The sequence below is a fragment of the Antechinus flavipes genome, chromosome 3 (genome assembly GCF_016432865.1).
Source record: "Antechinus flavipes isolate AdamAnt ecotype Samford, QLD, Australia chromosome 3, AdamAnt_v2, whole genome shotgun sequence".
Lineage (NCBI taxonomy): Eukaryota > Metazoa > Chordata > Mammalia > Dasyuromorphia > Dasyuridae > Antechinus > Antechinus flavipes.
In genome coordinates this window covers 120468395-120486232 of record NC_067400.1, presented here as the reverse complement: position 1 = coordinate 120486232, position 17838 = coordinate 120468395, and the positions used below count along the sequence as shown (strand labels likewise).

The following is a 17838-nucleotide window of genomic DNA, read 5'->3' as shown; positions in this document are numbered from 1 at the left end:
TTCAGAAACCAAGAATTTGTAAAATTGTTACTCTTATTACTTCCTATTAACTAGCCCATCCTAGTATCCCTCAGAGATCTCCAAAACTATTGGTCCTAGCAAAAGGTTAAAAAGAGTTGCTGGACTTCTCTTTCGCACATTAAACTCAGAGCCACTGTTTTATTTAATTTTGTAAAGAAAGCATATAAATTGTAGAGGCATTACTAAGTAAATTACAGAAAGGAAGAACTATTCCTACTCCATTACATTCACCTTATTATTCTTATTAAGTTTCTATTCGAACATAAAAGCACCATAATGGATAGTCAAATCAAAATTCATTTCTACCCAAAATAATTTCAAGGTAGATGAACAAGTTTCCATTCTTTCAAACTGAGGAAATTTGCTACATAAAAACAAATCTATTTTATAGCTTCCCATGGAAACTAATAATCCCAGAAGCATGACTGTAGTCCCCCCCATCCCCACCCTTTTCAGGCTAATAGATTTTTTTTAATACGTAAATTTTTATTGTTTTCACTTGAGTTAAAACTCAATGGGTGAGATAGCAGCAGCCTGCAAATTTTGAGCCATCTAGATCTTTTACTCTCCCCAAATGTAGGTATCCACAATTCAGTGTCCCCAGTTATGCTCCTAGGCTATTGTTATCACTAGAAAAAGCATGGAAACAGTTTGCCTCTACTTTCTTATCATCCCTATTCTTTTCAACCATTTGGAGAAAACTACCTTTATCATCTGAAGGACATTAGGGAAGTTAATGTACATTGATAGGCCTTGAAATAAATGACCTAAATAATCTTTTCCAGCTTTAGAGCTATGATCGTGTGAATCTATAATTTGATTTACATTCCCATCACTCCATAGATCTCTCAGTTATCACTGACCTTGTTATCTCCAAATTCAATGGCATTTGGGGTTGAGAGGATTTATAATCCTTGACCTTTCTGTAGCATTGTCCTTCCTCAGTTTACTATCTCATTCCTTCCCTTACAAAACACTACATTCTTAGTTCTCCTGCCTCTCTGGTTCTCCTTTTTATTTCTCTTAATGTAAGCCATCAACACAATCCCTTAAGATAGGTGATCTGAAAAAATTGTATTTTCAGCTCCCTCCTCTTCAAGTTAGATATATTTTTCCCTTCACAATTACATTTACTTCCACAGCTTCATCCTTCTCCATGCAAATAGTTTTCATATCCATATTGCTACACATAACCTCTCTATACTCAAGATGTATATCTCCAACTGCTTAGAGCACATCATCACCTAGATATTTCAGCAGAACCTCAAACTCAATATGCCCAAACCAAACATATTATCTCTCCATTAAAACTTACTCTTTCTTCTTCTTTCAATATTTCTGCATTATTGAAACTACCACTCACCCAGGATACCACAATCAAAATCATGGTTTTATATTTGATTCTTTTTTCTCTCCCCTTTAATATATTATCAGTTATCATAACCTACTATCTCTAGCAGAGGAACTTTTATAAATGTTCCTTTGTATTCCCATTAGCTCTATCCCAGTAAAAGCTATCATTACCACACATTTGGTCTGGTCCATTGCAATAGCCTTTCATGAAGCTATTCCAGATTCACCTTTCTTTTTACATATACCTAACCATATCCCTTTTCAGTCTATCAACCAAAAAGCATTTATTAAGCATTTACTATGTGCCAGTTACTGTGCTAAGCATTAAAGATAAAATAAAAGTAAAAACAGAGTTCCCGCCCTCAAGAAGCTCACATTCTAATGGGGGGGAAATAGCTATAAACCATAGTTAAAAACTCTTCAGGATCTATAGAATAAGAAAGAAGAAGAGAGAGGAACAAGAGAAAGAAGAAAGAGCAGAAAGGAAGAAGAAGAAAGAAAAAGCAGGAAGAGGATGAAGGAAAAGTTAAAAAAGGAAGAGCTGGCATTTATACAGTACTTTAAAGTTTACAAATTACTTTTACAAGTATTATCTCATTTTAGGTGACTTTCCCAGAGTCAATCTGCCTATAAATATCTAAGACTGGATATGAATTCAGGTCTTCCTCACTGCAAGACCTCTGTAATGCAAATTTCCTCCCTGAGCTCAAAAAAAAAAAAAAAAAAAAAAAAAAAAAAAAAAAAACCCTTCATTTTTACAAGGCAGCTACACAGCATAGCGGATAGAGTTCAGTGCCTAAAGTCAGGATGAATTGAATTCAAATCCATGCTCAAATACTTACTTATTAGCTATGTGACCCAGGAAAAGCCATTTACTTCTGTCTGATTTAGTTTTCAGAACTGTAAGATAGGGAAGAAAATAGCACCTACTTCCCAATGTTGTTGTAAGGATCAAATGAGATAATAATCATAAAGTGTTAGTGTAGTATCTGGTCCATAGTAAGCACTATAAAAATGTTAGCTATCATTATTATCATTATCATTATCATCATTATTATATGTTATACATCACTTTAGATTATAGTAATTTGTCTCTTGTCATAGCCTCCTAATATAATGTCCCATGAAAGAAAAGACTGTCTCACCTAAATTTTCTCTCTTCTGATACACTTAAGTGGTAGGTCCTACCATGGAGTAGATGCCAAAGTATTTTGAATGAGACTTTCATATAACTCCTCTGAAAGTGTCAAAAGATAATTTTTAAAATGTCCTTTTCTTTAAAAAAAAAAAAAGCTATAAAAAGCAAATTAAAGATTATAGCCAAGGGAAACTCCTATGTAGTGGTACATGGGCCAAAAGGATGTCAGCTCTGAATCATTTCTGTGAGAATACTCACCAGTAAATCATGATGGTAACTCTCTTCATTGTATATTATCTTCCTCTCTTCTCTTACACAAATACAAGAAAGTTCTAGCTTTCTCTAGAATTGTTCTCCCTAATCTCAAAACTCTTTCTTCAAAGCCATTCCTTTAAGTAACGATTCAAATTCCTTATCCACCTTGATAAATGTAGAATAAGCAAGGTTAAAATAAATAGCAAAGGTGAGTCTTGAAGGAGTAAAGAGATTTAAAAAGCCATAAAAATAGAAAAGGAAAAAAGGATATAAAGAGGATAAAGAAAATGAGTAAATACAAAAGGGAAGCCTAAAAAAAAAAGAGAGAGAGAGACAGCTAGGATTCCAGAAAAGCCTTATCTGATGCTAAGTGAAGTGAGGAAAAAAAAAAAAAATTGTACACAGTAACAACTATGAAGATCAGCTGTAACGGACTTGACTCTTTTCAACAATGAGATAATTCAAGGCAATTCCAATAGATTTGGGATGGAAAGTACCATCTGTAGCCAAAGAATCATGGAGATTGAATGTGAATCTAAACACAGTATTTTTACCTTTTTGCTGTAGTGTTGGTTTGTCTTTCTTGTGGGTTTTTTTTTTCCTTTTGGTCTGATTTTTTCTTGTGCAGCATAACAACTATAGAAATACGTTTAGAAGAATTGCACATGTTTAATCAAAAAAAAAAAAAAAGCTAAGTAGTATAGTGGATAGAGTTCCAGATCTGGAATCAGGAATACTTGAGTTCAAATCCAGCCTCAGATACTAATTAGCTGTGTGACCATCAGCACATCAACTCTTTGCCTCAGTTCCTCATCTGAAATATGAGCTAAAGAAGGAAATAGTAAACCATTTCAATATTTTTACCAAGAAAACCCCTGACAAGGTCACAAAGATTCAGACACAACTGAAACATCTCAATAGAAAGGAAAAAGAAAAGAAGAGGTGAAAGGGAAGTAGAGATAACAATGAAACCCTCAAATCCTTGCTTTTATGATGTTTATTAAAGAAGAGGTATGGGCTTGTGGTACCTGTTCTTTTACAACACCAGTTCAGCACCATTTCTTAACTAAACTTTTCTTTCTCAAATAAAATTTTCAGGAGACACAATGGTAGGAGGAAGAACCAACACACTGATTAAGTTAGGATCCAAAAAAAAAAAAAAAAAAAAAAGAGAGAAACAAAGGCTGAAATGTTGGATCAATATTATAAGAGAAAACATAACAAACATAAATGTAAAGGCTCATATTTGGATTCCAAAAAATCAATGTTACATATACGAAGATGGGGGATAAGAGAGCAAAGCAGTAGTTAATATGAAAAAATGGAGCTTTTAATTGGCTACAAACCCAATATGATTGAAAAATGTGACAGAGAAGCCAAAATTGGTACATTAAGAAGCATGATGCTCTAGTGAGACCACATTTAGAATATACCATGGGTGAATGAGGATAAACCATGGAAGCTTTCATAAAGCATTTGAATTATGTTTTAAAAGCTGAGCTTTTAAAAAATTGACTTCCTTTCATGACATCTTTACATATATCCTTGTCTCTCATCCTGTCTTGTTTAAAATGTTCCATATTATGAATTCTAAAGAACATTCTTTGTTAGTAAATTAAAATATGTAGGAAAACATTTGCTCTAGATTGTTTCTAGATAGAAATCAAGATTTGGATAATCTTTTCACTACATAGTTCCAAATATAAACACTATCTTATTTTTATAATCCAAATATTTCCCAATGATGCTTCTGTCTAATCAGAGAATGATAAAATTATAACTTAAACCTCTAGTTGCCAAAAATAATAAACTACCCAAACTTTCAGTTGTCCTAAAATCTGTAGGATTGTTTCCCCTAATGGGGACCTAATGGTCTACACTTTGAAGAGATAAACCAAGTTTGGAATCAGTGATTAATTTTATCAAAATACATGCAATTCAAGCATGAAATTACTAACATCATGCCATAATTCAAAATACAGGAAATTAATTCAGTTATGAAAAGTGATTCACATATTTGAGTGAGTCTAAATAAAATTTAGGTTGTCATCCTTCACAGTAAGAAAAATTCTCTAATCCAAACCTCAAATTATTTAAGCCTAGCTAATCAAGTTAATATTATTCTGCATAGTAACCTTAAAAACATAGTAACTACAGACAACTAACTCACTTGGGTTCTGTCATATTTAAACCATCACAATGTTTGACTTTAATTGGATCCAAATAACCTACCATTTGGGTGCAAATAAAGGAAACTAGTATCTATGAAACAGCTCAGTATCCAGATTAAAAGAAATGGTACTGTATTTAATATGTAGCATTTATTTCTAGGTTCTTTTTAGCAAAGATTATTAAGTTAGCAGCATCATGAGAGCCAAAGCCAGAATAGAAGCCAGAGTTTTAATAACTCCTCAAGGAGACATGTAGAATCCCAAGGCTGTCATCTCCATTATTGCTGTATTAAGCAAAGTTTTCCCCAGTAACAGGCACCCTGAGCCAAACTATATCCTGACCACAATATTAAAATGAGATTTCCAGACCACCTGTGAGCTTCAGTAACACTGGCACTTTTACCTATAAATGAGCCTACTCTTAGCATCTGTAAGTGCTTTGACAGTAGAGCATAAAATGCTTGAATTTTATCACACATTGCTTGGATTTTTCAAAAGATGACATAAAAAATTTATATTTGTATCCATTTTATTAGCTTGGACATTAATAATTTAATAAACTAAATTTTAACTTTTCTGTCATATTAACACTTTCTGCCTAGTTATTATTGTTTGTGTGGTGTTTTATTTTAGTTTTGGGAAGATTTTTTTGTATGTATCCTGTCTTTGGACAACAGATCCTTCTAAACAAACATTAAAACCAATTCCCTATAAAGGACATTCCTTGAAAAAAAAAAAGAGATAGAAACAGAGACAGAGACAGAGACAGAGACAGAGACAGAGGGGGGGGGGAGGAAGGAGGGAGGAGGAAGGGAAGGAAGGAAGGAAGAGAAAGAAAGATGGAAGAAGGATGGATGGAAGGAAGGATGGAAAAGGAAGGAAGGAAGAATGGAAAAGAAAGGAAGGAAGGATGGAAAAGGAAGGAAGGAAGGAAAAGGAAAGAAGGATGGAAAAGGAAGGAAGGAAGGAAGGAAGGATGGAAGGATGGAAAAGGAAGGATGGAAAAGGAAGGAAGAAAGGAAGGAAAATGAAAGAAGGAAGGATGGAAAAGGAAGGAAGAATGGAAAAGGAATGAAAGAAGGAAAAGGAAGGAAGGAAGGAAGATAGAATGGAAAAGGAAGGAAGGAAGAATGGGGAAGGAAGGAAGGAAGGAAGGAAGGAAGGAAGGAAGGAAGGAAGGAAGGAAAATAAGGAAGGAAGGAAGGAAAATAAGGAAGGAAGGAAGGACCAGTACCTATAGTATACTCTGCCACTTTAGGATTATCTTTGTATGTCTTCTATAGTACTAATACTAACACCATAGTCAAGTCATTTAAACTCAGTGAACCTCAGTTTCTTCATCTGTAAAATCATAAGAAAATTACATGTTCTACCAGTTATAACAGGGTTGTTAAAAGAAAAGCGTTATTTTATAGGAATTAAGCAACATATACTATATAGCCAATGGTGCCCAGACTGCCAGCAACACTGCAAACCAACACTACAAATGTTCCTTCAGATAAAATGTGTTAAAAAATAAAAGTATGAAAAGATAAAGGTAGTAAAGTAGCATAACTTGGTCAGTTGGGAATCCAGAAGACATGAGTTCAAGTCCTACATCTCTAATACAGATGAACAAATCATACTATTTTTCAAGGCCCAAAGCCACTCTCTGAGATAAGTTAAAGTGAGTCTGTATGCAGACAGTTTCTGCATTGGAAAGTTTCCCTGCCAGGGAGTTTCCCCTTCTGATGAAATCTTAGATCCCACGCAAACAGTAACAATAAAGAAAAAAAAAAATTAAAGGTGGGATGAAACCAATAGAAAAGAGAAACCAAGAGAAAAGGAAGAACTTCCAGAAAAGGGAGGAAAAGATAAAAAAAAAAAAGTATTCAAGAAAAAATAAGATAAAAATTCCTGAGATATATCCATAAAGCCTTATTTTTATTAATAGATTCAGATGAAAGAGCCTTCCTCTAACAAACATGCATTTCAGATACGAAGAAAGTTAAGCCTGAAGACAGTTTACTTACCAAACCTGCTATTGGTGTAGATAAACGATTGATCTTTTTAATGATTCCAGGCTTAAGCTTATTGATCAAACTGAAAGAGAATGTAGAAATAATGTATTAAATTACAAGTTGTCAATATCTGTTCAAAAGTTTTTAAAGAAATGTCTAAAATAAGCAGAAAGAAATTTCTAGATTTGCTCACAAGACACCCTCATTTAAGTATATAATACTGTTATTCAGACCCAATTTTCTCACAAAAGGGAAACAACAGAAGACAACTGTTATTGCCCAAATTCAGAAAAATAATAATATGATTAACATTTCATGTTAATTTCTAAATTCCACATAAAGAGAATCCTTGAAAAAAAAACTGAAAAAGTTCTACTCACAGTAAATTGTATAGCTGTCTTTTAGTTTCAAATTTATTAGGGAATGGTTAAATTTAGCTCCATTTGAAAGTCAGGAAATGACTTCAGGATCATTTCAACTTAGGTCAATCCAATTGGTACTTGTCCAAAGCACAAGAAAAGAAAATTAAATGATGATGTAAAAGATAATGATATAATTTATGTTTCTCTTGATAGGTTCCTTGCATGCTAATAGTACTGTTTCTCGATGGGAACCTCATTAAGTGGAATGCTACTCCCCAAAGTGTACTGAAAAATTTAAAAGATATAGTTTTGAGAACATAGCTTACCCCTCCTCCTACTATTAGCTCATTCAAGTCTGTGCTTGAAAATTCTGATACTATAGTCTGAATGCAATTTTCAGCTTCAGATCCTAAATTTCCCCCCAGACAGGCCGGAAGGCCTAACATAATTACACCAGAGTCTATTATTATACTAAGATTCTTGTTACTTTGACACATAATGCAAATGTATTTTAATAATACAGAAAGAGCAAAACACTTTTCAGCACTGATAGACGTCTATAAAATTTCTGGAAAATAGGAACTATTTTTTACTTACTGGCCTAGCAAATATAAGATGTTGATTATAATGGTAAGGAGAAAACAAGACAGGTTATTGGACTGAAATTATTAGTAAATGATACCTACTTTGTAGGGAGGGAAATCTATATTATAGGGTAGGAGAAAGAAATTTGACTCTTTCAATCAGAGAATGTGGGTTCAAATTTGCCTCTAGAATACTTGTTTTCATCTAACCACTCTAGCTTCAGTTTCCTTATCTATAAAATGATGGAGTTACATTAGATGGCCTCTAAGGTACTAGATCTATGATACTAACACTAGAACTTATTAAATATGATTTAGCACCTAGCAAAAGAGCATCCTAAAATAATGACCTTTCCATTGAAGACTCCATAAGGAGTATATCCTTAGCTACAAAGAGAAAGAAAATGTGAAAGAAAAGAGATCTAATGTTTTAAAAATCACTGATATATTCAGCATAAGAAAACAGAATCAGGGAAAAAAGGATTGGAACTTTGAGTAAAAATGTGTTTAAATTTTTTTCAATCAGACATGCCTTTCTCTCCAGAAATTTCAGAATAGCCACAGAGGAAGGACACCCTGGGTTCAAGTACTGATATATCCTGTCTATGAGACAACTATCTAAGTTACTTAACCTGTCAATGAGTCCCAGGTAAGAAATATGTACCTGCATTGGAGAAAAGGAGGAGAGGGAGAGGGAAGAAAAGAGGGAGGGAGAAAAAATTTGGAGAATAGTGGGGAGGAGACAGAGAGAAAGAACAGTAGTTTTTATAAGTGGAAAACTGACTAAGACTTTCTTAAATGAAGATTTTCCAAGTATTTTCACACCCAAACACATTTAGAGAAGACAGTAATTCAAATGATAACACACGTACTCTCTAAGCATACTCTATACAAAGAGTTTGATCTCTTTACCAGTAGTGCTTAAAGACTAAGTCTCCATAAATCTAAGCTGGGAAGACCTTGGCTCCAAAATACAAGTTGTCATCCTCCAAAGTGACAAGGAAAGTTGATCATTTACCAAAAAAAAAAAAAAAAATGACAATAACTACAAAGTATGATACTATTCACTAGGTATGTATTCAATTCTAGAAAAAAAAATGCTTTGTTCTACAATGCACACAAAAACAAAATTAGAGGGAAATTATTTTAATAAGACTAGTGTCAAGCATTACAGAGAACAGAAAAAATATCCCTGACTGATATCTTGTGAACGGTTCTTTGAGGCTGACTTATGCCCTAGAAGAGCAATATTTCAGTGACACACCAATTAGGGTCAGAAGTCAAAAGCCAGGGCAATACTGTGGAATTCAGGAAAGCCTGCCTCCATTTTTAACCTTCCTAGAGGAAGAGAGAGTTATATAAATTCCAGTTCCACCCACTTGAGTCATGGTTGACGTTGTACAAGTCATTCAATTTATCCATGTGCTTCAGTTATCTCATTTGTACTGCAGGCTTAGTAATGCTAGGAGAATTTTTCATAGCGTCACTTCTCAAAATAGATATATTTTAGTATAGCTAAATCTCAAAGACCAGCCTAAGAGAAGGTGCATAGGAGACCTTGAAGCAAGGAAAAGAAAGATGGGAGTAACATAAACAAAAATCTTAGATAACAAGAAGTTAAGGAGTTTGTTTTCTTTTGCTTTGGTTTTGTTTTGTTTATCCTTCCTTAACACTACTTGACCAGACTAGTCCTAAGGCAGCAGCAACCTAAGGGGGAATAGCATTTCTCTTCCTTTCCCTCATGAACCCTTGAATATAAGAAATTACAGTGACCTGCAAAAGTGCACAAAGGAAGAGAATAGAAGCAAAAATCAAAACATTCCTGAAACTATGCCCTTTAAAAAATTTAGGAAAAAAAATCAAACTTTGGAGTTAAGGAAATTGAGAAACACTCTGCTTTATATCATTATATTGTCAGCATTTAGCTGTCAATTCTGAGTACTGAAATTTGGAGAAAAAATGCCAACCCAGCTTTGACAAACAAAGCATAACTTGTCAAGTTGGGCAATGTGAATGATATACATATAATTATGGGAAGAGTCCTTGGACTATTTCTCCTAGGAATTGATTTGGGTAAACAGAAGAATGGTTTTCAAATTTAAGGGTCTCAGTGAGCTTGTCGGCAATAGTTATTTTTGTGGGTCAAAAACACAGGATCTTATGTTTGACTTTAGAGAGAGATGAAATATAAGAATTCCCTAGTTCCAACATTTTATTCATCATGGGAAGTGACTGAGGACTTGGAAAATGAAGGGATCTGACTAAGGTCACACAAGTTCTAAATATAATAGGATCATCACATTAGAGCTTAAAAGGACTTCAGAAGCAAGATGGTCTAATCCCTTCCTTTTAGATGAGAAAAATGAGATGAAGGAGAATTAAATGACTTCCCAACTCTGCAGCTTTGTTTGGTTTCAATTCCAGGAACAAGATTTCCTTCCTTGATTGATACTATTTCCCTCAGTTTCTTCTCCCTTTTGATTAGAGGACTGAAGGGAAGAGTACCAAATAACTATCAATGGCTTTCTTAATAGAAGGTAGTTCATTCCATTACCCATCTATTGTTCTGCCTGGTTTCAAGTGTAAAATACCTCTGCACCAGCTATTTTTCTGCTTTCCTCACTCCTTTTATGTATATATGTACATATGAACATTATGTATGCTTCTTCTTTAGATTTTTTCCAATTGTATTTTATTTTTCCAAATAATGAAATAATGAAAAGATAGTTTTCAAAAATTATTTTAGTAAAACTTTGTGTTCCAAATTGTTCTCCCTCCCTTCCTTACCTCTCCCTCCTCCCCAAGACAGCAAGCAATCTGATATAGGTTAAATATATGTAATTCATTTAAACATATTTCCATATTTGTCATATTGCACAGAAAAATCAGATCAAAAAGGAAAAAACAATGAGAAAAAAAAAAAAAAAAAACAAGCAAACAAACACCACCACAAGAAAATCCTCCTTTAGATAGTAAGTTCCTTAAGGGTAGGAACTATCTTATTCATTGTATCCCCAGCACTTAGTACAATGCCTGACATGCAATAGGTGCTTAATAAGTGTTTAATGAAATGGAAAATATCCAGTGCAGGATTTGAATCAAGGTCCTTAGGCTACAGATAAATTGCTTTTTCAACTAAATACTGATCATTTTTAATCCAAATCCAGGTATCTTTCCAGCATACCATTAGAGAGGCAAGAAACATGATTGCTAAGTATAAGATTCTTAAACCCTAACTCCTCAAGTTTCTAAAAAGACAGTATATGCTACCATTATTCTGATACTTTATGATTCTATAGATGTAATATATTGTCATTGTTTGTCCTTCATTTTAGACCATGACATCAGGGAGATGATGCATTGACCAATACATATCTGTGCATACAGCTAGATCTCAACTGGTGCAAATAATGAATCCTGTGAAATGGTCACATGGTTTCAAATTCACATATAGATGTAATATATTGTCATTGTTTGTCCTTCATTTTAGACCATGACATCAGGGAGATGATGCATTGACCAACACATATCTGTGCATACAGCTAGATCTCAACTGGTGCAAATAATGAATCCTGTGAAATGGTCACATGGTTTCAAATTCACACTGTTCAAAGTTATAAATATGTAAAACACAGTCATTGGTTCCAGACCAACAGAACTATGCCATGCAAATTCAAACCATGCAACCACTTCAGGAGAACTCATTACTCTCATTAACTAAAACCTAGCCTTCTATCAAGTATTTTCAATTTTTAATTACATTTTACTTTTTACAGTGGATAAGAGAATACAGACTTGAAATCAGAAAGATTCTTCAGTTCAAGTAGCATCTCTATCATTAGCTAACTGTAGGAATTTTTACAAATTACAACTTTCCTCTAAGACTCTAAAGAGGAAAAATATTACTTAGACTACCTGACTCATGAGGCATGTAAAAGCTCAGTGAATAGTGTAGGTTTAGAGTCAGAGATTCACCTTTCTGAGTTCAAATTCAGCCTCAAACACTTAGTAGTTGTGATACCCTGGGTAAGTTACTTAACCCTTTTTTGCCTCAGTTTTCTTGCCTGTAAAAGGAGCTGGAGGAGGAAATGGCAAACCATTCCAATCTCTTTGCCAAGAAAACCCTAACTGGGATTAAAAGAATCAGACATGACTGAAAAACAGCTGAACAAAAACCTGCCTCATGGGGTTCTTGCTAGGATACTAGGGAAATCAGGTATGTCAAATGATTGATAAAGCACAAGAGACTTTTTAAATATAATTATTATCCCATTAAGAAAAAGTTAAGGTTACACAAGGAGTCAGCATGACATAATAAAGAAAATAAGCTGTAGAATTCCTTCCTTCCAGATCTGGTTCGACTTGTGTGACCTTTGTCAAGTCACTTAACCAGGCCTTAGTTTGTTCTCTTTTTTTAAAATAAGGGGCTAGACTAGACAGCCTCTAACATTCCCCTAAGATCCAGTTCCATGTGTTAAGTTTATTATGACTTGAAATGATAACCATTCAAGTTACCTGCTGAGAAAGAACAAAACATAGTGTATATCTTGCTGTTCTCAATATTTACTGGATTTTTGATTATTCATAGTATATTCATTTATAAGAAAGTGGTAATAGTATATCTCACCTCATAGGGTTGTTTTAAGTCTCAAGTGAGTGCTTTATAACCCTTAAGGCACAATATAAGTATTATCATTTTCCAAGCAGAAAATAAATTAGCCAATGGAATCATTTTATTTCTATGTGGTTCATTGTATATTTCCATTAATACAGTATTAATAGGATTATTAAGCATAGCTTTGGATCATCAGAGACTCTAAAGATCATCTAATATAAAGTCTTCATTTAAGGAAACCAGTTTGTGTCATCTTCTACATCATCATCATCCCTAAATTGTATATAGTACTTACTATGTACCAAACTCTGAGCTAAGTACTGTTCAAATATTTCATTTGATCCTTACAACAATCCTAGGAAGTAGGTGCAATTATTTTCTCCATTGTAAAGATCAGGAAACTGAGGCAAAGTTGTTTCCACTAGTAAATGTGTAAAGCTGGATTTGAACTCAGGTCTTCCCAACTCTAGGTCCAAAATAACTATCTACTATCCACTGAACCATCTACATATAGCTTCTTCTAATCCTATAATTATTAGTGCTCTTTCCACATTCCCTTCCTTAACAACAACAACAAATTATTTAGTATTAAGTTTGGTACAAATCCATCTATGTAATGTTCTTTTCCTCCAACAAAATATAAGCTTCTTGAATATAGAGACTATTTTGTCTTTGTCTTTGTAATTTCCAATACCTAGCATTCCTACAGTGGTCACTTAATAAATGCTTGTGGAAATGAATTGAAATGATTTACCTAAGGTCACATAGTTAAGTGGCAAAGTTAGACTTGAAGCTTATGACCTATTACTCCAGAACCAACAGTGTTTCCACTACACTGCCAACCAACCATTCTCATTAACTCATCCTACTCCAACCTCCTCAAAGCTTCTCCTAGGCTTACATTTTAACTCTTGATCTATACATTGTACTATGTATCATTGGTCCAATTAAATCATAAAAAAATAACTAACCACTCAGTGAAAATTAGAATAAAATGTTTACAGACATGAAAGATTAATACAAAGAAGAAAACTCTTAGTTTGATCCTACAGATGTCGGATTGACTAAATATGCCTTTCTGTAGCACTTTTCACACCTCAAATATAAATCTCTTTTTTTAGCCACAACTATGAAATTTTAACATAAAACATAAAGTTCATGAAAGATAGAAAGAGGAAACATAATGCCCTTAAGAACAAAAATTGTGGCTAACAGAAATTGCTTACATTGCTTTATGAACAGTTTTTTATCAATAGCCTCTCTTTGGTATCAGGCCATTTGCAAAGTTCCAATAGGACTTTTCTTCTTTCTACTAAATTTTAATGCCTATGCATAGTTTATTCTAATTTGTATTGTGATTATTTATATACATGTCTTATTCCCTTTATACTTCTATGTTCCTTAAAAGCAAAGACTGTTAATAAAGATTTGTTAAATGAGTGAATAACTGAGGTGTCACTTGAGCTGAATTTTGAAGAATAGGTTAGAATTGTTGTTGTTGAGTTGGCTTTAAGTGAGGGAGGGCTGTACAACATCAATTGCCTAACTTTCCCCTCCAGAGCTATCTGGGTCCAGTGGCAAGATATAGATCAAAATACTGGAGCTGGCAATGGGAGACCTTGGAACTCCCTTTTTAAACTAATGTCTTCAATAGGAATCAGTTTGACTGAGGCAGCACTCATTCAGTGATTAAGGCTAAGTAGTAATTTTGACAAAGTAGCTCCTTTTTCACCTAGTCCAAAAAAAAAAAAAAAAAGTCTAAATAAATTAATGAATGAATCTGGGAGAGACATAATGAGCAAAGTGGGAAAGAGAAAAAGTCTTGAAGATAGAAAAAATATGTATTAACACTGTATTAGTGAAGGAGTAAAAGCAACAAAATAGTGTGTTCAGAGAGACTACTCAGAAGATACAGATAAATATTGACTAATAATGTTATCATTAGATATCAAATGATTAGACTAGTTAAGAAAAGCTAATAATCAGAGATATATATTCAAGAAGATCAAGGTTCTGGAAAGAAAACCCACCCATGATACCAACTAGCTAGGTATTTCAAGACTGTTCAAAGTCTCAATGCCTGGGACACAGACAAAGGTACTGACTTATGTTGATAAAGTTCCTCAACCAGAGCTCCCCTGCAGCAGTGAAATCAAAAATGCAATAAAAAATTTTGGTTAAAGCAGACATCTCCTAAGGAAAACAGGCTGTTGCTGTACAGCCAGGTCCAACTTTTCATGATCCCATCTGCACTTTTCTTGGCAAAAATACCTCAGTAGTTTGCCATTTCCTTCTCCCACTCATTTTTTACAGATGAGGAACTGAGGCAAACAAGGTTAAGTGACTTGCCCAGGATCACATAACTAGTAAGAATCAGAGGAGATTCAAACTCTCCCTGACATCAAACCTGGCACCCCACCCACCTAGCTGCCCAAGGATTAAATATATATAAATTTCATTTTACCCATAATTTAAAAGCTCTGACTTACAAAATTTTCTCTAATAATAAAATGACTATGACATTTGCCATCACATTTTAAACTTAGTTGAACAAGCTTATGATAGAATTTCTTTCCTCCAAGTCATTATATTTTGTTAAAAATGAATGAGACAAATCAAACTATCAAAGGAATGCCATACAGAACTCAATAAAATAATACAATTTATTTGGACGAACATAAGATCTAAAATATCAAGGGAAATAAAGGTGGAGAAAGAGGTAGGAATGAAAGGGACTAGTTCTTCCAGATCTCAAATTATGTTAAAAAGCAACACACATGAAAACTTTGGTACTGGTTTAAAAAAAAATAGAGCACTCAATCAATTGAATGGTCTAGACAAGGGAAAATCAGAAGCAATGGAATTCAATAACATTATGCATTAAACCCAAAAATATTAGGCAAGGATTTCTTATTTGATCAAAAAAAAAAAAAAAAAAACCTGCTAGAAAAACAGTCTGACAGAAATTAAGCTTAGACCAACACCTTACTCCATATTTCACAATCATTTTAAAATAACTATATGATCTTAATTTTAAAGACTATACCAAAAAAGAATTAGAAAAATAATAGGTCAACATCTTTTATGGCTATAGATATAAAATGGATTTTTAACCACACAAAGGTAAAGAAAATTGCAAAAGATATAACAGTTCATTATGATTACGTGCAAGTGAAATGCAGTCGCACAAAAAAACTAATGGATCTGGTTTAATAAGGGAAATAGCTAAATTCTTTGTAACATATGTCAGGCAAGGATTTCGTAGCCAATATATATAGACAAATAAGGGGAAAACAGATATATAGATATGTGTGTGTTGTGTATGTGTAGATATATACATGTGTGTGTCTAAAAGCCATTCCCTAGGAGATAAGTGGTCAAAAGATTGGAACAGTTCTCAAAAGAAACAAAATTATTAACAAGCATATGAGAGAATGTTCTCATCATTTACAATAAAAGAATTCAAATAAAAATAATCATAATATTTCATCTCACATCCAGAAAAATGGAAAAAAATGACAAAAAGCGTAAGAACAGTCAAAGTTGGAGGAACTAAAGAAAGATAGGCAACCTAGTGCATCATTGGTTATAATCATTATTAAGTTATAATCATTCTGGAAAGAAATTTGGAATTATGCAAATAAAATAACTAAAAGTTCTATATCCGTTGATGCAGAGATCCTATTACTAGGTTTATATCCCAAAGTGATTATTGTTGAGAATAATCCATCTCCACCAAAACATTTGTAGCAACACTTTTTGTGCTATTTTGCAAAGAACTAGAAACAAAGTAGATGCTCATCCATTGAGGAATGGATAAACAAACCACAATATATAAAAGTAATGCAATATTACCACATTATGAGAAATAATGAATACAAAGAATATAGAGAAGCATGCAAAAGTACTTATGTAAAGTGAATTTCTCACCCACTTCAATCTATTCTCCATAAAGATGCCAAAGTGATTTTTCTAAAGTAGAAGTTGAAGTTATTTCACCTCCTCTATTCAATAAGTTCCAGGGGCTCTCTATTACCTCTAGATTAAAATAAAAATTACATCACTTGGCACTTAGAGTTCTTCATAAGCTAGCCCCCACCTAACTTTCCAGACTTATTATATATTAATCCCACTTCCAAAACCTTATGAATTCTGCCAAAAGGGATTTTTTTGCTGTTCCACTACAGTGCTCTATCTCCCATCTTCATGTCTTTGTGCAAACTATAGCTCATTGTACTAACTCCTCACCTCCACCTTTCAATTCTCGGGGTTCTTTTGAACCTTCATGAATCAGCTCAAGTGACTTCTGCAAAAGGGTTTTCTTTGTTGTCCTATATACCACTGTCTTCTCCTCAAAAACTTGGCTTGCATAACTACAGCTTTCATAACCTATTTCAAAGTCACTGTAGGTAACTGTTATCAATCTTTTGGAGAAATAGAAAAGAAATTCAGCTACTGGTGGCTAACTGGAATAAGCTAAAAAGAGCCTCTTTGAGGCACTTAAGAGTATATGGACCTAGTTGCTTTTCTTGAGAACAAGTTTACTAACTAGGGAGAGAATAATATTTGAAGAATACATTCTTTGGAGAAGACTTACTGAAGAAAAAAGTTTAACTGTCTCATTCTTGAAGAGAAGTAAATTAAGTTTTATCTTATTATGTTTTATCTCATTATGTGTATAAAATCACATAACTGATATTTTTGAGGCAAAGTATTATACTGAGAGTATCTGAATTATCCACATTATGAAGAAAGCTGTTTTGTTGGATAGTAAAATTCAAGGAGTTGAAAGTGAACAGTGGGTGTGAGGAATCCTAGTTAGCAACTTCTTTCCTATGCTTTGCCAAAGAGCTTGGTGCTAATTCATTGATTAAAGGGGGGAAATATTTATGTTTTAAGTGATTTCTAGATTAATATGAAAATATTCCTATAAATTGCTTTTGAATCCAATGCCATATGTGTACGTGTGTGTGTGTGTGTGTGTGTGTGTGTGTGTGTATGCATATACACACATACATAAAATAGTCAGTAGCAGATTATGGGAATATGTATGTTTTACTTCTAAAAGAATCTTGGAAAAAGGAAAAGAGGAAAAGCTCACAGCCTGTATTTAATATCTATCCTTATCCCCAGTGAGATTGCTACATGTTGGATTATTATCACTGTCACACATTTTTATCTGTTTTCCACATGTTTACATATGCCTATATATGTCTATTTTCTCTCCCATTAGAATGTAAACTTTTTGAAGGCAGACAGTTTTGCTTTTGTCTTTGTATGACCATTGCCCAGCATGTGGTAGATACTTAATAAATGTTTGGAGATTGAACAACTTAATA

General features: G+C 33.5%; 1 long non-coding RNA gene across 1 annotated transcript in view; it reads right to left on the bottom strand.

Moving 5' to 3' along the window:
• Positions 1–6949: 6949 nt before the first annotated feature.
• Positions 6950–17838, bottom strand: part of LOC127553320 (uncharacterized) — a 99405-nt gene continuing 88516 nt past the window's right edge. The window contains exon 3 of the long non-coding RNA XR_007951724.1: positions 6950–7020. This is a non-coding gene — a long non-coding RNA (uncharacterized LOC127553320). The remainder of the gene's footprint in view (positions 7021–17838) is intronic.